This window comes from Mus musculus, chromosome 14 (genome assembly GCF_000001635.26).
Source record: "Mus musculus strain C57BL/6J chromosome 14, GRCm38.p6 C57BL/6J".
Taxonomy (NCBI): Eukaryota; Metazoa; Chordata; class Mammalia; order Rodentia; family Muridae; genus Mus; species Mus musculus.
In genome coordinates this window covers 44,888,405-44,909,352 of record NC_000080.6, presented here as the reverse complement: position 1 = coordinate 44,909,352, position 20,948 = coordinate 44,888,405, and the positions used below count along the sequence as shown (strand labels likewise).

At 40.6% G+C, this 20,948-nt stretch overlaps 1 long non-coding RNA gene and 1 pseudogene across 1 annotated transcript in view; both read right to left on the bottom strand.

The window, feature by feature from the left end:
* The window catches only part of Gm16976 (predicted gene, 16976), a 116,378-nt gene that overhangs the window by 65,606 nt on the left and 29,824 nt on the right, over window positions 1-20,948 (bottom strand). The window lies entirely within an intron of this gene.
* Gm18524 (predicted gene, 18524) lies at window positions 2,656-3,711 on the bottom strand (annotated as a pseudogene).

Sequence of the window (20,948 nt, the reverse complement as noted above, 5' to 3'; positions counted from 1 at the left end):
TTTACTAATTTATTCCCACATATAAAATTTTAACTCATTTTGCTGACACTACTAATTTCACTAAATATACCACACAGATATTTATATTTTGCCTCATCTATATTAAAACATGCATCTGTTATGCTTAAGAATGAAAAATATTAATATTGTGTAAGTATTATCACTTGTGTCCCTGAGAAGCAGAATTTTAAAAATCAAAGCACTGGCTTTGAATTCCATGTATCCATATGAACAGATGAAATATTTTATCTCCCTTATATATATAGATTGTTCTCAAATATAAAAACATTATAATCCTTTAAAATTTTCAAAGTACAAATTTTACATGTCAACTAAATGTTTAAATATTTAAAAATATTTTATACTTAGTCTGATGACTTCTGAAAAAGTTTAACTCTGCAATTACAAAGACATCTCACAAAACACCAAAGTATGAAAATGTTGGCCCTGTTGGAGGTTTGGACTTAGGTTGTACCAGCAATGTGATCCCTATTCCACATTCAGCTGTCAGTGTGCAGGATGTATAATACACATTTTAGATTTTATCATAAACATGTTTTCACAAACCATGAAGAACTACATACCAAAGGGGTAAACATTCTCCCACACTACAGATAGAGTGTCAAACAAATAAAGAAACCGAAGATAAATCTGTGGGATTTGAGGATTATGGAATTAAAAGCTTCAAGAATAAGCTATGGGCTAGAGACATATACTTGGATGACAATAAAGACAGATTTATGATTATTATAAGACTCAGAGTAGTTGGTTATGGATGGTGGGAAAGAGAACATTGCCATTAGAATGGGCACCTGATGATTTTTGAGGGACCTGAACATTGTCTGTTTAACCTGCCTGTTGATTGTGAGAAACCTATGTACATTAGGTGTTTGCTTTTAAAATATAGAAAATGGCTGAGAAAGTATATGGATCAATGGATAGGCACTGGCTGTACAAGTCAGATGAATCCAACCCCTAAAACTCACATACAAAGCCAAAATGGTTGCCTTTTCACCAGTAATAGAGTCAATGTAGTCTGGAGTCCATAGTATATCTTAGAAACAAGAGAGTCCTTGTCTCAGCATGGAAGAAGTGGAGAGCCAAAGCCTGAAAGATGTCAGAGGACATCCACAGATACGCTTGTGAGAATTCAAATGCTGGGACAAAACAATGACTAAAAGCAAGTTGGAGAGAAAATGATTTATCTGACGTACACTTCTATATCACTGTTCCTCATGGAAGGAAGACAGACCAGGTGCTGAAATAGGGCAGGAACCTAGAAGTAGAACCCAATGCAGAGGCCATTGAGGGCTGCTGCCTTCTGGCTCACTCTCCATAGCTTGCTCAGTGTGCTTCCTTGCAGAATCCAGAATCAGTAACCCAGGGGTGGCCCCACCCTGAAAATGGAATGAGCCCTGCCATAGCAATCACTAATCAAGGAAATGCCGAGTAACCTCTAGCTCGACCTTATGGAGAAATTTTCTCGGTAGAAGTTTCCTCCTCGCTGATAACTCTAGCTTGTGTCAAGTTGACATCACATATTTCATACAGCATGTAAGCTCTGGTATATGTGTACATACATTCACACACACACACACACACACACACACACACACACACACACACAGACAGAGTCCCCATTGCTCCAACACATACAATGTTTGAATCTGATTTTCTATTACTGTGATTAAACACTTTGACCAAAGACAAAAAAAAATTAGAAAGGAAAGGATTTATTTCCTATAATGCTCAGGTCACAATCTATCCCTAAGGGAAGTTGGGTTAGGAACTCAAGACTGGAACCCTCTAGGCATGAACTGAACCAGAGACAATAGAGAAATGTTGCTTACTGGGTGGGCTTCTTGCTTCTAATCAGCTACTTTTCTTATATCCCTGCCCAGGTCTACTTGTCTAGGGATGGCAACACCCACAGTGGGCTGGTCCTCCTGTATCAATCTTTAGCCAAGAAAATGACCCATAGACATGTCTCTAGGTTAATCTGATGAATACAATTCTTCAATAAAGTTTCCCTCTTCCTCATTTTGTCAAGTTGGCAACCAAGTTTAGTATACACACAAACACACACACAAACACATAAATAAATGCAACAATAGAAATAGTATTGCAACAATTTTTTTATTAGTCAATTTATTCACTTCACTTCCCAATTGCCACCTCCCTCTCCTCCAAGTCTCCCTCACATGGACCATCTCTCCACCCCCTCCCATTCACCTCTGAGAAAGGGTGGTCTTTCCCATGAGCCAACCTCAAGTTACTGCAGCACTAGGTACTTCCTCAGTAGGGGAGTATTATCCACAGGCACACAACAGAGTAAGGTAAAACCCTGCTCCAGTCATTGGGGAATCACATGAAGATAAACTGCACATCTGCTACATGTGTGCAGGGGACCTAGGCCCAGCCCTTATATGCTCTTTGGTTGGTGATTCAGTCTCTGGGAGCCCACAGGATCCAGGTTAGTTGACTCTGTTGGCCTCGTGGAGTCCCTATATCCTCCTGGTTCCTCAACCCTCCCCCAACTCATCCACACAATTCCTTGAGCTCTGTCTAATGTTTGGCTGTGGGCCTCTGCATCTGTTTCAGGCAGCTACTAGGTGGTGCCACTGAGAAGACTAATTCTAGGCTCCTGTCTTTGGATCCAGGCTGACAGATACAAACATAGCCTAAGGTTCCGTGATAGTTGAAGGAGGAAGGCAGGCCTGCAATGAATGTGTCCATATAGATCTGAGCACAGCTGGAAACATTCTCACCAAATTGGAGGGCATTGCTATGAAATTCATTTATGTCCATCTCATACAAGGCACCTGTCTGTGTATGCAGGCCAGCAGTGACAAATATAGCTGTTAACAGTGTCTTCACATGTTGTATCCTCGTGACAAGGCTCTTATCAACAAAAAGTCTTCAAGGTCTCACATTATGTCCCACTGAATCTACTACCTGAGCAGACAGAGTTGTAGTTTCCTTTGTCCACACATAGACCTCCATGGATACATGGCTGACTCTCACATTCTCCAAAGTCGAGTTCACAGTTGTCCCCAAGGAATCTAGGTGCACAATTATAGGTAAAAGCCCCAAGAGCATCCTGACATGTGGCACCATGTAGGCGCGACTGGGCTCCACATCTGCCCATTTCCAACTCACAGTTCACACCAGAATACTCTTGAGGAAGACACATGTATCTTCCTATCTCATTGAGGCATACAGCCTCATTCATGCAGTGATCAGACACACACACATCCACTTCCAAGACCCAATGTCTGCCTTGGTTTCCAGGCACACAGAAGCAGGAGTAGCCACTGACTCTATCCTAGTACATAGCTGCATTTTAGCAAGGGCTGGAAGCACATTCATTGTCATCTGTCTCACAGAACCTTGCAGCATATCCAACAGGGCCAATACAGACAGGATGCTCAGGGTCTTTATGGCAGGTGCCTCCATGTGGGCAGGTGTTCCCTGTCCAGGAATTAGTGGCAGTTCCATGGGTCAACCCTCTCTACCTAGAAGGATATTGGCACAAGTAGCCCCTTTCTCCTGGGGTACTTATGCAAGTGGTAATTCCTTGGCAGGGACAGAGAAGCAAGTATCATTTAGATCATTAGATTAAAAAAAAACACAAAAAACTATGTTTGCTGCCTTATAATTTGCATCTTTTAAGACTTGGAAACTTAGGCATGCTGGACAAGATTTCTAACACTGAGTTCTATCCCTAGGCCCAGTATCTTTACATTTGTGTGTTCATGTCAGAATGTGTGAATACATGGAAGCCAGAGGACAGCCTTCAGTGTTGTTCACCTTTCTTCTTTTTCTTAAAATAATTGGGCCTCTCATTGTTCTGGATCTCTTGAATTAGTCCAGGCTGGCTCACACCTGAGCTCTAGGCATCAGCTTAGTTTGCCTTTCCAGTTACCAGCATATACGATCAGAAGGAGATTTCCTCACATAGGTTCTGTGGGGAAACTCAGTTCTTGGGCTGCACAGCAGGCATTTTACTGAACAAGAATTCTACCAAGACAAAACTTGTTAGATTTTTAATTTTTCCTTGCAGCCCTCAACTTTGGTATTTTTTTAAACTTACACAGAGTCAAATATACTTTTATTAGTTTAGAGTTCTGAATTTGAACATTGATGTGATATACTATAACCATGATTGAAATCAAAAGAAAGGACTCCCCTGTTCTCCCAGCATTCTCTCTGGTATGTTACATTTTACATATTCTATACTATACAGTCGTTCCCCCCGCCCCCCGTCACTCCCTAGCAATCTTTGACCTTTCTGTTCTTAAAATTTTGCCATTTTGCAATGTCAGGCAGTGAAATAATAAAATGCATAGCCTTTTGAATATTGATTATTTCACTACCAATAGCAAATTTAAATTTGTGTAATGAGACGTTGTAATAATTCATTTTTGTTTGTCACAGCATTACTAATTTATTTCTTCTTTTATTACCTATTCCTTCTTTGTTTCCTTTCCATTTTGGTGAAATTATTATGGAAACTGTGTCCTTTGAGAAGAGAAAGAAGATAACAGAGTTAAGAGACCAGACACCCCCAGAAAGGGAGCAAGAGTGATGGAGAAGGGTGTGTCTTAGCGATGTCCCTGTTCTTCCCACCTCAGGGCTTTCGTTGTCTTGTTCTAGGTGTATGAATTTTGGGTTCCTTTTTACGTAATCATTCCCCAAGTTTGCTTTTTCATTCTTTGCATACATAGCACTCCTCTGATATCTTTGATACTAAACATAAACTTCATTTGCTGCAGAATTATTTTGTATAAAATCCCCATGATAATTATCCCGCCTGCAGTGAATATCCATTGGCTTAAGAATGGATTACATAAAATAGGGATCCTTGTGATTAATGAATAATATTTTGTTTGGCTATGTATGGTTCTTATGTTACAATGCCTTTCTTGCACAACACCATGTTTCTTGCAGTTAATTACCTAATGTTCCGGTTTTCTTTATTTCCCTTATACTATCCTGTTAGCTCATCAGGAAGCCTTCAGCAGTTCGCTCTGTTCATTTCTCTTTCTTTTGTGCCATTCCCCTGCAGCCCTCTTCTCTATCCTTTCAGTCCTCTAGGCCGGCTTGCTTTGCACTATTCTGAAAACTACACTCCTTTTACTGTGTGTTGGCTGCCTCTCCCTTGCATCCTGTAACTTCTTCTGCTTTGTGCCCTCCTGTCATTGAGACACTCGTTTCACTAGCTCCTCCTGGAAAGGTAAAAAATGGCTATCGCAAACCATTTTGTTTTGTTAACTCTTCATAGTTAGGGAATTTCCCCTATCCATTAGAGCCATTACATCATTTTTGTCTAAATTCTAGTGCAAATTACAAGAATTCTGGAACTCCCGAAGTAAAGATTCTCTTTGTCTTTAGTGGTCTAAAATTTACATCCCTGGTGTGGTCTTTTCAGTCACATTGCTTGATGCTCAGTACAACTTGCCTTTACTTTCAGTCTTCCATCCTGGAGCCCTGCTGCCTCCTATTCCTTCTCTGCTGCTTCCTCATCCTCCCCAACCCCGCGTCACTGTTCCTGGTCACATGAGCGACCACGTGACTGATATCCAGCCCGTGGATTGCTCTACACGTTGCTTTCCCTCTCCTATTGTTGATATCTTTGCCTTTTGGGCCACCACTCAATTTGGAGTTGACAATGTCACCTTTCTTCTGATCCAAATAGTCCATCTTTTATATAGCACCTCAGATAAGATTTTCTTTTCCGATCCCCAATAATATCCTGTCATGTTTTCTAGGCTTCTTCTGGGAGGGTTTTTCATGACTGAATTATTTTCTTTTTTAAACGTTGGAAGATACCCTTGTTTCATATGTCTGTTTGATTTTCATAATGAGGCTCTAAAAATCAGGAGAAGATTAAACTCCTGAATGCATGGTGAGGGGCTGTCTAATGGGTGGGGCTTCCTTACACTATGACGTGGTTGAGCATCATGTGTTGAGGTTTACAAGTCTCTCTTGGTTTTTCATGACAAATTTTAGAAATAAGTAATTTAAAAGTATCATTTTTAATTTATACATATATACTGAGAAACATGTAGGAAGTTTACACGGAAACTACTGGGATCTTTAATGATAACACATATGGAGATAATTGACTTAATTATAAGAAAACAGGAGGGAAAATTCAATTTCCCATGATGAATAAAGTTGAAAACTTAAGCAAACAAACAATTATCTCTAGCAAGTAGAATTTTCTATGGTAGACAAAGATTCAGGATTATGACTTATGACAACTATTGTATTTCAGAGCTTACACATCCTGGAAACTGTCTGCCCTTAGAAGGCAAATATTTAAGAGTACTTATAGTTCTCCTTTCAGCAGTCAGTGCATGGGTAAACTGAGAAGTGCACCAGTAGACAGAAAGAGGACTTTGCCCTTTTGTTTCAGAATTGTATTAAATGGGATCTTGATAACTAGAGATACGAGAGTCCTCAGGTAATCTATCTCTCCCTGATGTGAGAAAACAACACTACAATGCATCTGAAGTATTTATTCTAATTAAGCTCTAATTTCCTGTCAAATACACTTTTGTCTTGTAAGCTATCACACCTTTGTTATTTTAATCACATAGCAATTATATTGTTTTTATCTTTAATATATTTTCACAGACTAGTTATCTTCTGAAAAATTCCCAGTCTACTGCTTTATGTGGGGACAAAAGGAAAGGGTGGGATTCTAGAGGTGACAATTTTAGCTGCCAACTTTCTTGAGGGAAAAAAGGGGGTGACACTAGGAAGTGACCCCACTGTTCAGTATGCAGTCTTTCCTTCGCTTCACCCTCTGCTTTCCCGAAAGTAACTCAATCCCATTTGCCTTTAAAATGTGTTCCATGGTATGGGGGACTTTTGGGATAGCATTGGAAATGTAAATGAGGAAAATACCTAATTAAAAAAAAAATGTGTTCCATGCCAGTTTAGTGGAATTTTGAGAGAATCAAGCAAGTTGTACTCAGTGTGACATATTCAGTAGCAGGTTCTGATGAAAGCCTGAATATGCAAGTGTCTCCACACTGCCACTCAGGGAAGATGGAAGTATGGACTTTATCTTTAGCTTCTCATGCTGACATGGAAACAGAAGTCCCAGGCTGTTGGGCAGTTGTTCCCCTTACTGTCCATGGCAGAGACTCCAAGGCCTGCCTCTCTGTCCAATCCTTTCTTCCCTCAGTAGCTCTGTGTTCTAGCATTCCTTGATGTTTGTGATGGTTAATGTGCATCATCAGCTCAGTTGGATTGAACAGTGCTTAGACTAGTAAATCACACTTCTAGCTGTGTCTGTCTGTGGAAATACTTTCTAGAGATGATCAACTAAAGGGGATTCTTCCTGATTTGGGACAGGGCTCTCCCATAAGCTGTGGGTCTGGGTGGAATGCAAGAGGAAGCAGGTGAAAGCCACTGGTGTGTGGTTCTCTGTGCCTACTTCCTGCCATGAGGTGACCTGCTTTGCTCCACCATACACTGTTGCTGCCATCAAGTTCTGCCTGCCCATAGGTACACAGAACTGGACCAAGCCAGCCATTCACTGAAACTCCTGAAACTGTTGGTCAAACATCTTTCCTCCCTTTAAGCTAGTTTCTTCAGGTTCTTGTCACAGTATGAAAAACTAGCACACCATTTACCGGAAAGACAGAAACTCCAAGCTCACCATGAAGATGGACAAGAGAGTTAAGGTTCTGCATTCAGGATGGCAAATCCCAGTTTCTGTTACAGCTCCGTGTGGTCATCTGTGTTCCAGTCAATGAAAATTCAAAACACGGTATATGCAATTTCTGGATGCTATCATTCAGTCAAACTCTAGACTAAGAATGTCCAGCCTTTTGGCTTCTTCGGGCTATACTTGATAAGAAAATTTAGTTTGCTACAAAATGTTAAATTTAATGGTGTCCAAACTATGACTGAAGTGTTGTGAAAGCAGACATATGTTTATTTTTTGTAACATTGTGAGATACTGTCATCTATGAAGTTCACACCAGACAAATATGAACTCATGTTATCAAAAAATCACAAGACTATCTCATCATATTTTAAGATTTTTCTGTGGAACCATATTCATACCTAACCTGGGTTACATGTAGCCTGTAGGCTGTAGGTTGGATATCTCTGTCCTAGACTTCCAACACCTAAGCTGCATGTATGAGGTTTCTCTGCATCCAAATTCATTTTAGTGCACCATTCAATCACACTGGTCTTCTTAAATGTAGGATGTTTTTCCCAACGATCCATGTACAATGTCCTCTGTTTAATTTTTCTCAGTGTTGTTCACTGAGCCAAGAGCCACTCAAGATCTGGGTTGCATCTCTAGCTCTGTTACTCTCCACAACTGATAACAGAGCCTCTAACCTTAATTTTCTATGGGATGTACAATTTTCAATTGATGCTCTAACAACTTATCAACTATTTAATGGGTTATATCTTATGGATTACTTACTGTCAGTTCGGGTGTTTAGATTTTTAAAGCACAAAATTGCTCTTGGGATGGGCTTCCTTGCTCCTCTGGGGTGTACTGGATAAGAAGGAATTCACTTCAGCCATTGTCATTCATATACCTTTATGGGAAAACCTGTTTTTCCTATATGCAGCTTTTCCTTGTTATTATTGCATACAGGTTGAACTAAGAAGAACTTTACTTAGGTGAGGCTCTAAATAATGTTGAGTATTTGATGATACTTAAGTCTGCCTTATTTTTAAAGCTCCGTCTCGCAGGTTCATGCTGCCAACTAGATTAGCTACAGAAATAATCAATTCCTTTCCCTTTTCTACTTTCTAGATTCCATTCTCATTCTGGTTTTACTCCAGCTTCTGCTTCCACTAACACCCCTCAGATTTCAATCTTTCTGTCTGCCTCTCCAAAGGCCTCTTGGGATTTTATGGAACATCCCCATTTCAAGATTTTAACTGCATTTCTACCATCCTATTTGCCAGGTAGGGTAGCATATCTACAGCATGCAGGACCTGGAACATGGACATATTTGGAGGTCATTAGTCTGTCCACTTCAGCACCAATGAACTCAGTCCTAATGAAGAAATCATGTCTGATATAAGTTGATTTTAGCAATCCTGATGCCTTTCCCTGACAGTTGTCTGTGCGGCAGGCTTGTGAGGACTCTGCCTAATGAGCTACATACAGATACCTAGAGTTTTTAACAAGATTTTTCACTTGGTAGGTAATATGAAAGCCATGGGTTTTGGCCAGTTTTTATTTTTATATCATTATCATCATCATTTGATTTAGTTTTTTTGAGACAGGTTTTCTTTGTGTACCATTGGCTCTCCTGGACTCATCTGTAGAACAAGCTGGCCTCAAACTCAGACCTGCCTCTCTCACCAGGCATGTGTCTCTACTTCTCTGCTATTATTTGCTTATTACATCTGAGCATGTTCTGTGACATGGAAGACTAGCCCTAAACAACACTTGCAATGCTACCTTAGAAGCCCACCTTGGTGAGTTATTAATCTAACCCTGGAAGTACCTTTAGGCTTCTTAGGAAACTGTGTGCATAAAAGCACATAGTTTCAGCCCTTTAGTGGGATGCTCTACTATTGTGACTGACTGCAATGCCAAGCAGACCTAGTTCTAAGTTGCTGGCTCTTTCTTGCATTCGACTCAAACTCTGCTATTTGGATTCCAAGAATCCTGACTCTTAGAAAACAAATATAATGTTTAACCAAAGAGAGAAAACATAAAGATGGGAGTGTTGGTCATTTTATTCTCATAGAAATAATATTTGAGCTTCTAAACTCATATAATAAAAAGCTATCTTCTTTATAATGTTAAGGCACATTCTTCCGGGCAAACTGCACCCAGATGAGTTATGTCTGATCTCAGTTACACCCCCTGCTACTGCTAAGAAAAGCCACAAAGGCCTATAAAGTACTTAAAATCAAGCTGTGTATGGTAGATATTCAGTAATGTGCAGGTATTTTCATCTATTCTTTGACTGCTAGGTTTTTGTTTAGACAAAATTCATAACAGTCTTATTGCCCCATCATTGATACAAATGAAAAAAGGCCTTGTACCCTGATCATGTAATGGAATATGGCTAATTTTACTCAAAATTGAAGAAATTTTTCTCTGAGAAAAATCTTGTGAAAATTCATTATATTCCAATTCAAGACCTGTGTTATTAATATAATGAGATAAGTTTTGATTGTTGGTAATTTGGAATTGAGCATTTTCTATCATAGTGAAACCAGGCATCTCCTTAGAATTCATATTATCAAATGAATCTGGATCAGTAAATTAACAGAACCAGCTCTGGACACAGCAGGACAAGAACATTCTCAACTCAATTTTAACGAAAAAGATAGTTGCATTGTCCTGTGATCTAATGGCTTTTAAAAATACCTACGAGAAGATTTCTCAAGCTTTCATTTCAATGAACTGTTGACAGACTGAAATCAATCCTGTCTGTCCCTCCTTGGGCAAACATAGGTCTCTTCCTTTAAAGACCTGGGTTATTGAGAATAGCTAAGAGGAAATCACCATCCTATCATAAACTTGGCAAAAAGTGCCTGAAAACTAGCTCCTAGACAAAATACAGCTCCATGCTATGCACAGAACACTGGCTGGGCTCTGGTTTCACAGAGCAGTGCTAACACTTGGTTGCTGTTGAAGGAGAAGGAAAGTGTTGAGGTTTGATCTTTTGCTATGGAATATAATACAAATTACACGGCCTGGTTGATAAGAGAATCTGCGTGTAGACCCAAGTAAGGCTATGTAATCTGGTCCCCCAAGTTATCCCTGATTAGTGAATAAAGATGCCAATAGCCTATAACTGAGCAGAACTGACATAGGCAGAGTTTGGGGTTCCTAGACTTGGGTTGGGGAAGGGACATGAGTGGAATTGGAATGAAAGAAGATGGAGGAAGGAGGAAGCCAGCATAGAGTAGTTGAATCATGAAAATACAGCCATGAGTGTTAGTCAATTAGGGTTAAGAATTGCCCAGATGCTACATGGAAAATTCTTGGGGTTATTGATGGGGAAGTGGATTTTAATAGCATGGAGGGTAGATATTTGTCCAAACCTAGTGCTGATTAACACAATACAAATATAAAAGTTGTGTGTCTTTTATCTGGGACCTAGATGAACAAAGGCAGGGTAGAAATCCAGATCTGAGATTAAATATTTTCTGCAACATATTAGCAAACTAATATATGGCAAGAACTCACTTTTAACAAAACTGATTTCAGATTCCCAAATGAAACAAGGACAACAACAAAGTGTTGTCCCTTTAATGCCAGAGAGGCAGGAAGAACTGTTTCCTTAGCAAAGTTGGTTTTCCCCAAGACTTGCAAGGTTCCAGCAAGGATTAGCATGCATGCTGGTCTGGCATGCATGATTCCATCAGTGGGGGGTGAGGTGGGGTTATTGTAGGAGTTAAAGCATGACCTAAAACATAGCTACAACCCTGCTCGCCAAATGGCAAAGTTCTTGAGCAACAAAACAGAAGGCTTAAACACTGGCCAGTCCAGGGTCTTTGAGCATATTACTTGGTGCCTGGCTGTGACTGCACTGCCCCTAAAGTGCATCTCTGAGCTAGGAACAGATATAAGCCTAGCTACACAGTTGCAACACAGATTCTGAGCTAAAAAAATCACAGACACAGAAGACAGGAACAGGCAGATCTCTGAGTTCTGGACCATCCTGGTCTACACAATCAAGTCAGGGTAGGATTTTCTTCTGATAGATACAGACACTTTCAAACAACAGTCTGGGAGCCAAAATGACATATTTTTCCTTAGTATTATATAGGTATTTGCTTAATAATAATTAGTAATGTTCGTAGTAACTTAAAAAATAAAATACACACCATTCTTAAATATACATAAAGAGAAAGGTAAATCTGGATACACTTAACAGCATAAAGTATGGTTATTATTTCAAATTAAAAATTTATACGTTTCTGTTGCCAAGAAGCATTTTGTGCTAGGAAAGGTATATTCTGCTGGTCAATGTCAATCTGAGGACCGAAAGATGGGGTTGGGGAGGAGTTGTTTTGCTTTTATCCATCAGAAAAAGCAAAGCTATGCTCAGGAGAGCTGTCATGGGTTAGAGTTTCACACTACTCTGAGCAGTGAGCCTGTATCATTGGGATCTGGGGCTCCCACAGGAGAACTAATGGCAGCTCCTCAGAGCTAATGTGAAATAGGACGTCATGCTGATATGTACAACCAGTCTCTGTAAAGTGGGCTTCCACAGGAGAACTGGTGACCCCTCTGCCTGGCACATGGCAAATTGCCCAAGCCCTGAACTCTCAACAGGTAATTTATGGCTTGGGAATATGTTTATACAGTAAATGAAAGGAAATCTGAATGACATTGAATATAGAGAAGGAGTTAGCCACAGAATATTAACCTCTAATGAAGGGAGAAAGAAATGGGAATTGAGATAAATGTTTTCAGGGTTATATAGATAAATAAATAAATCCAGACCTTTGATCTCAATACTTGGGAGACAAAGGCAGGACAAATGGATTCCTTCTTCAAGGCCAGCCTAATCTACAGAACAGATCCTAGTCAGTCTGGAGTATACAGAGAAACCCTGTTGTCTCCATAAATAATAATTGTTTTAAATTATCAAAATGAAGGTGGTTATAATTTCTATGGTTGTGATGGTATTACAAATCTATTACAAGAGGTCAAAATAGAGCAGACCTAAATTTAAAAAAGGGCTACTATATTGAGTCAACCTATACTTTTGATGACTTTGGGTTGCTGAACCAAGGACATCATATTTGGGGAGAAAGATTTGAAGTTTATGTTAAGGGGAAAGAGGAAAAGGCTTTGGACTCCTTCCAAAGTAATAAGGATCAGATTTGACAAAAGGAGACTAACTGAAGATTTCTACTGCAGACAGGAGAAAATCAAAAAGACCAAATGCACTGGGGGGGGGTGTATATTCCTAAACTCTCCATTGAAACAGCTCTGAACTGACTGGGACATAGATATGTCTCCAGTCAGAACTTCAGCTTACATGGCCACTAAGTCTTGTTGGCTACGAAGCTCTTATGACTTATTATTATATGTCGTCCTTTCACATGACATGAATGGAGATTTATACTGCAGTTTGATTACATGATCAAACTAACTTCTGACAAAAGACAGTTATCTTTCACCTGCTCCAAGAATAAAAACTCATCATCAGTTGATCTGTGCACCCTACACGTTCCCTACAAATGTCTACATAGAACTATTTATTGCCTGTAAAATACATTTTTATATATTACAGAATGGAAGACCAAGAGAGCAGTTCTGACAGGATTCCACCTTGAGGATGTTCAGATGCGGAGACCTGCTGTTCCAGCTCCCTGATCGATCATGCCTCAAACGGATGCTGTTTTCCAGACACTTGCTTCTAGAACAGCTTCAGGAAGGACTGCTAATTCCACAAGACCTCTCAGACTGTTCCAGTCAGGACTTCAGTTAAGCCCTAAATTTTCTCAGCACATAGAGAATGGACAACAAATGATGCCACCTAGCTTTCTTCTGACTGAACCACATTTCCAATTTCTTTCTGGGGCCTCAAACAGGAGTTCTTCACCCCAATTCACCAAGAAGCAATTTAAAAACAGACTGTTATCCCAGTCCCTTAAATTGAGGTGGATGGTTTTGGTCACTTTATAAAGTATACATATGTTGTGATTCTCTGGGATGATTTACAAATAAGTATAGTCTTGGACAGGAAGGAAACGAAACAAGGAGCTTAGACTCAGGGATTTCTCTTTCCTTTTCTCTCTCCTCCTTTCTTTCTCAGATAAAGGAAAGGGGGTTGAGAATAAAAAGGGGGATATAGACATATTATTATAGAAGTAAACAAATAGGGTTAGATTACTGAATCTATTTCTAAACAACAACAACAACAAAAACATTTTATAGCCATGATCATACATTGGTAGATATCTTCATATTTTGATGCAGAACTGAGGTTATATTTCATTACATTGGTCCAGAATTTTGGATTTTGGACAGGTTTCATTGGTATAAATCTTTGTATATTGATAAACATTTAAGATTAATTTGGTAACAAATTATTATTATTATTATTATAGTTACTATTGTTATTATTAATATGAAAGTTGGCTATATTTTATCCAGAAACTGAATGACGAAAGGCAGAGAAGAAATGCCGATTTGAGATGAAATATTTTCTACAACAGAAAAGGTGCACATTGCAGAAAGGCATCCAGTCATTCATGCTGACTGCTGAGGATTCTCAGGACAATCTTCCCAATGCCTAAAGTAGAACCTGGGTTGTGTGTGAGCAGGTAGACACGTGTAAAACTCTGTGTGTCTGACTATAGAGATGCATGCACTGCTGTGAGCAAGTGTGGAGGCCAGAGGTTAATGCTAGGTGTATTCTCTAATCGCTTTGCATTAATACTAAGTTAGTTTCTCTTATTTGAATTCAAAACTCATTGATTTATCTAGTTTAGTCATCCATCTTGTTCAATGTATCCAGTCTCTGCTTCCCAAGTGCCAAAATGGCAGGAAGACTGTCATGTCTACTTTGCATTTATGTAGCTACGAGGGATTTGAACTCTGGTCTTCATGCTTCCACAGCAAATTCTTAACCACTGTTTCATCTCCCTAGCCCTCTTGTAGGCATGTATGTATACATATACATGTATATGTATCTGTATTTATAAATACTTAAGTCTATACACACACAGAGGACTGCCTAGACTGGCCTCAGTGAGAGATGTGTCTAAACCTGCAGAGACTTGAAACCCCAGTAAGTGGGGTGCTCTGAGTATGTGTGACGAATGTGGGTATATGTGTGGGGTATCCTCTTGGAGACAAGAGACAGGGAGAATGGGATGAGGAACTGTGAGAGGGGAGATATGACTGGACTTTAAAAAATAAAAGTAATAAAACATTATTTGTGTGAAATTCTCAAAAAATTATCTTAAAGTATGTACTAGTGCATGTGCACCCATATACATACTTTTAAGATTTTTTGAGAATTTCACACAAAGAATTTTTATTAGTTTTATTTGTTTTACAGTCCAGCCATATCTCCCTTTCCATAGTTCCTCATCCCAGTCTTCCTTCCCCCTGTCTCCAAGAGGATGTCCCCATACACCCCCACAGCCCCCCCACACACACCCAGGCTACCCTACTTGCTAGAGCTTCAAACCTCTCCAGGGCTAGACACACCTTCTTTCACTGGGGCCAGACCAAGGAGTCCTGTGCTGTATGTGTCGGGAGCCTCAGACCAGCTGGTGTATGCTGCCTGGTGGTGGCTCAGTGTCTGAGAGCTCCCAGGGGTTCAGGATAGTTGAAACTGCTGGTTTTCCTATGGGTTCACCCTCCTCCTCAGCTTCTCCACCTTTCTCTAATTTAATCACAAAGGTCTCCTCCTTTAGTCCATTGGTTGGGTGTAAGTATCTGCATCTGTCTCAGTCAGCTGCTTGTTGGGTCTCTCAGAGGACAGTCATGCTAGGCTGGCTGCTGTCTATAACCACACCATAGCATCAGTAATAGTGGCAGGCCTTGGAGCCACCCCTTGAGATGGACCCCAATTTGGGCCCGTCACTGGATCTCCTTTCATTCGGTCTCTTTTCCATTTTTATCCCTGCAGCTCTTTTAGATAGAAACAATTCTGGATCAGAGTTTCTGACTGTGGGATGGCAACCCCATCCCTCTACTTGATGCCCTCTCTTTTTACTAGAGATGGACTCTACCAGTTCCCTTTCACCACAGTTTGGCATTTCATCTAAGTTCTCTCCCTTTAAATCCTGTGAGACTCTCATCTCCCAGGGCTCTGTTACATCCTAGAGGGTCCTCTTATCTGTCACCCCTGAGGTTGCATATTTCCATTTATTCTGCTGATGCTCAAGGGTTTCTCTCTTGTCCTCCCCCAATACCTGATCTTGGTCTCCTTTTCCCCTCCCCTTCTGCTCTCACAGCCAGCTCCCTCCCTCCCTCTGCCTCCCATGACTGCTTTCTTCTCCTTCCCAAGTGGGATTGAAGTATCCTCACTTGGGTCCTTCCACATGTTAACCTTCTTGAGTTCAATAGTGATAAAAACTACAAGGTATTGGTACAGAGATACACAGTTTGTTCAATGGATTAGGATGGCAGACCCAGAACCACACACTTAAGGGCACTCGATCTTTGACAAAGAAGCCAAAAAATATACAATGGAAAAAAGAAAGCATCATCAAAAAATGGTGCTGGTCTAACTGACTGTATGTCAGTCCAGGTGGATTAAGGACCTCAACATAAAACCAGATACACTAAATCTAATTGAAGAGAAAGTGGGAAAGAGACTTGAACTCATTGGTGTGGGGGAGGGGAATTCCCTAAATAGAACTCCAATGGCTCAGGCTCTAAGATCAAGCATTAATAAATGGGACCTTGTGAAACTGAAAGGCTTTTGTAAGGCAAAGGACATAGTCAATAGGACAAATAGGCAACCTACAGATTGGGAAAAAATCCTAGCTAACCTCACATGGGTAATATCCTAAATGTATAAAGAACTCAAGAAGCTAACTCAAAAAAAAACCAAACAACCCAATAAAAATATGGGGCATAGAACTATACAGAGAATTCACAAGAGAGGAATCTTGAATAGCCGAGAAGCACTTAAAGAATTGTTCAAAGTCCTTAGTGGTCAGGGAAATGCAAATCAAAATGACCCTCAGATTCTACCTTACACCAATCAGAATGGCTAAGATCAAAAACTCAGGTGACAGCACATGTTGGCAAGGACATGGAGAAAGAGGAACACTCCTCCATTGCTGGTGGGATTTCAAACTGGTACAACTACTCTGGAAATCAATCTTGAGTAGGATCCTTGCAAGAAGAATGACCATATGGTCAAGAATTATGTATAACTAGACAACTGACCTAGTGCAGGAAGCACATACTGTGGAGGCTTCCAGAGCTCTAGGAATGGCCATTGCTGGTAATTCTAGGTGCCGTGGGACATGGAGGAAGCCATGTTCACTGTCCACACAATTCAGTCTTTATGTCTCCAAAGGACAGTAAAGCAGGAAAAGAGGCTCAGACTGCTCTGGCTCTGGAAAAGCTTCTGTAAATCAGCAGTGTTCCCAATCCACACTCAGGAATTCTGCATTGTCTCCCAAGTTCTGATATCTCTTGCCACCAGCTTAACAGAGGCTTGAAAGCTGTGCCTACTTGTTAATCTTGTGCTGAATCTCAGATGTTGCAAATGGTACTCTCAGTTGATCAGGCTACTTCTAGACATCAGGGGGCAGAGTTTTCAAAGCCAGTACACAGCTGCCATCCATTCTTATAACACAGCTTAAAATAGTCTAAGAGGAAAGAAAGACCAACTATTAGATTACAACGGTAGAACACTATATACTGGGAGTGGCTATTACAACCTTGGATGTGGTTCAAAGTTCACAGATGACATTTGCTTTTTGTCATTATCTCTTCTTTGCAATAGTAAGCATACATACATCCTCATTCATCAGGATGGGAGGCTGACCCTCCCTCAGACACCTGCCTAAAGAGAGAGGAGTCAGCCTAGCTCTGAATTATCTCTCAGCCCCATCTAACTCTACCCTACCAAGAGAGTTTCCCACCAAAGCCCAATAATACGAGAAATAATTTTAAGTCACTTGTTCAACTTATTGGTTGAGAAGCAAAAGCCCAATCAAAGGAGGCGCCTCCTATGTTCTGTTACGAGACACAGCATCAGTGACACAAGTAGGGCTGAACTTGTGTCAGAGAAAACCACGGAGATGGATTGTGAAATTTCTGTGCCCAGCAACATCCTGGAGGGAGTGGCATTGAGCTGGAGTCTCAGAGCAGCCTGCTTGGCTTCAAAGGGGATGAAGAGAAGTTCGAGCTAAGCTGGTGTGACTTAGGGAAGAACATGGTGAAGAGATCGCCCTATTGAAGCCTCACAGCTGGATATTTGTGTGCCACTAGGCAGCACATGCAATCATTTAACTTGAAGGAACTTTTGTCTGGGAAGATAAAGAATCACAGAAATAAAGCCGCAGTTTCCAAGGTTTCAGGAAACATCCAACCCTCAGCAATATTCCACAGAGAGGAAGCTCTGGCAAGTCAGCATCTCAGCTCCGGGAAGCACTATGAAATGTCCATAAAGTCTTCACATATGAAGGCTGCGCCATGTCCACCCCAGGACAGTTGATTCTACAAAACACCAGAAGGTATTAGTGTTGTCATTAGGCAACAAGAGCAGTCACTGAGCCAAGACTTTTGAAACAGTGAAATTATTTCCCAGGGGGTAAAATGTGAATCATATCCATACTCTTAATGCCTTTCTCTATTGATAATGTACTGACCAGAGCTCTTTAGGTCTCTGCAGCCTTGCTTCCAGGATAGAAAAGTGTTCTGAGTGAAACAACACCCTCATTAAACAGCATCAGACTTGACTTCAAGGTTGTACTTAATGGTTTCTCCAAGTCTGGAAATGCTCTTGTTTCTTAGCAGATTTGTGCAGGAGGAATAGCAGGGCAGTGGGTTGAAACAGCCTCAAGCTCTAGCTGCACCACAAACTGGGATGGAGAGGTTTGGGTCACCACTCAACCCTGTTTCCTTTCTTAGGAATCGTGAAGGTTGTTAATGCTAGAAAATGACTTTAATTCCTGCACTTGCCTCCCAGGATCCCTGAAGGAACACAGATGCCTGTGCCCTACCACACACCTACTGGATCTGCATCTCTGCTAAGCTCCATTTTTAAACTCTGGAGTATAATCCTTCTATAGATCTGTATTCCAGGGGTGCAGACAGCTCCAGACTAATGGGTTTTCAGTCTCCTTCTTAACAGAGTTGCTAAGAGCACAAATCAGAGTTGTTTTCATCAGGAGTGAACTAACTCCTTCTGTGCTAGCCTCTCACCTTCTAAACAGGTCTCAAAAAACCCAACACAGGAAACATTCTCCTTATAGCACGACTCCAGTCTGCTGCTGTTCTCCTCAAAGCACATGAATTGGGAGACTCAAGATGTTACTTCAAGTTCCCTTTCAAGTGTAAATCATGGGAGACTAAAACAGAGAATAAAAGGGAGAGAGTAAGCTAAGTTGTTGGGGAGGGTATGTGTAATGAAAACTAATGTGTTGCATGTGTAGTATGTGTTGCATGTGTAGTATGTGTTGCATGTGTAGTATGTGTTGCATGTATAGTATGTGTTGCATGTGTAGTATGTGTTGCATGTGTAGTATGTGGTGCATGTGTACTATGTGGTGCATGTGTAGTATGTGGTGTATATATAGTATGTGTTGCGTGTATAGTATGTGTTGCATGTGTAAATATGTGTAATATGTGTTGCATGTGTATTATGTGTTGCATGTGTAGTATGTATTGCATGTGTAGTATGTGTTGCATGTGTTGTATGTGGTACATGTGTTATATGTGGTGCATGTGTAGTATGTGGTGTTGGTATTAATTCAGATATGTATATATAAGAACCCATGTAACATTTTCATTTTAGTAGTTTATCTCATCAAGTATGATATTCATCGGTTTTAATACAAAGTATATTATTCGATTACTTTTTGTGACTATATAAAAGCCATATTTTGTACACGTTTCACATTTCTTTACCATCACTCTACTGACAGGACACTAGGCTGCTCTGGATCTCACCCCTCATAAATAGTTCAGAAACAGATCTGAATACAGGTCTGTACAGACTTTGCGAGGAGAGGTGTGAATAGCTTGGAAGTTTACAGTCCAGTGGGGAAGTGCAAGGCTGAGAGGGCAGCTTTGATAGGTGCTTCAGGTGTGTGCTGATAGGTATTAGATGTCCCATTTGGAGAAGGAGAGATGAAGCTGTTGTCCCTGACAACAGAAACCTTCCCAGGTCTCTGAGCAATGCTCAACATAAGTTTTGTCTGTCAGCAATCCTTCTACCCTGTCAAAGTTCAGCCTAAGCTGAGCCTAGACTGTCATTTTCAGACACTATCAGTACCGATTGACATTTTGCAAGGCTTGACACCTAACAGTAATGAACACACCTATTGTACATGGGAATGGATAAATTACATGTAGAAAGCATTACTAGAAGAGCATATATATTTTTAAATTTTTTTATTAGGTATTTCCTTCATTTACATTTAAATTGCTATCCCAAAAGTCCCCCATACCCCCCCACTCCCCTAATCACCCACTCCCACTTCTTGGCTCTGGCGTTCCCCTGTACTGAGGCATATAAACTTTGCAATACCAAGGGGCCTCTCTTCCCAATGATGGCCAACTAGGCCATCTTCTGATACATATGCAGCTAGAGACACGAGCTCCGGGTGTACTGGTTAGTTCATATTGTTGTTCCACCTATAGGGTTGCAGACCCCTTTAGCTCCTTGGGTACTTTCTCTAGCTCCTCCATTGGGAGCCCTGTGTTCCATTCAATAGCTGACTGTGAGCATCCACTTCTGTGTTTGCCAGGCCCCAGCATAGTCTCACAAGAGACAGCTATATCTGGGTCCTTTCAGCATAATCTTGCTGGTGTATGCAATGGTGTCAAAGTTTGGAGGCTGATTATGGGATGGATCCCCGGGTATGGCAGTCTCTAGATGGTCCATCGTTTCGTCTCAGCTCCAAACTTTGTCTCTGTAACTCCTTCCATGGGTGTTTTGTTCCCAATTCTAAGAAGGGGCAAAGTGTCCACACTTTGGTCTTCGTTCTTTTTCAATTTCATGTGTTTTGCAAATTGTATCTTGTATCTTGGGTATTCTAATTTTCTGGGCTAATATCCAGTTATCAGTGAATACATATCACATGGGTTCTTTTGCGATTGTGTTACTTCACTCAGGATGATGCCCTCCAGGTCCATCCATTTGCCTAGGAATTTCATAAATTCATTCTTTTTAATAGCTGAGTAGTACTCCATTGCGTAAATGTACCACATTTTCTGTATCCATTCCTCTGTTGAGGGGCATCTGGGTTCTTTCCAGCTTCTGGCTATTATAAATAAG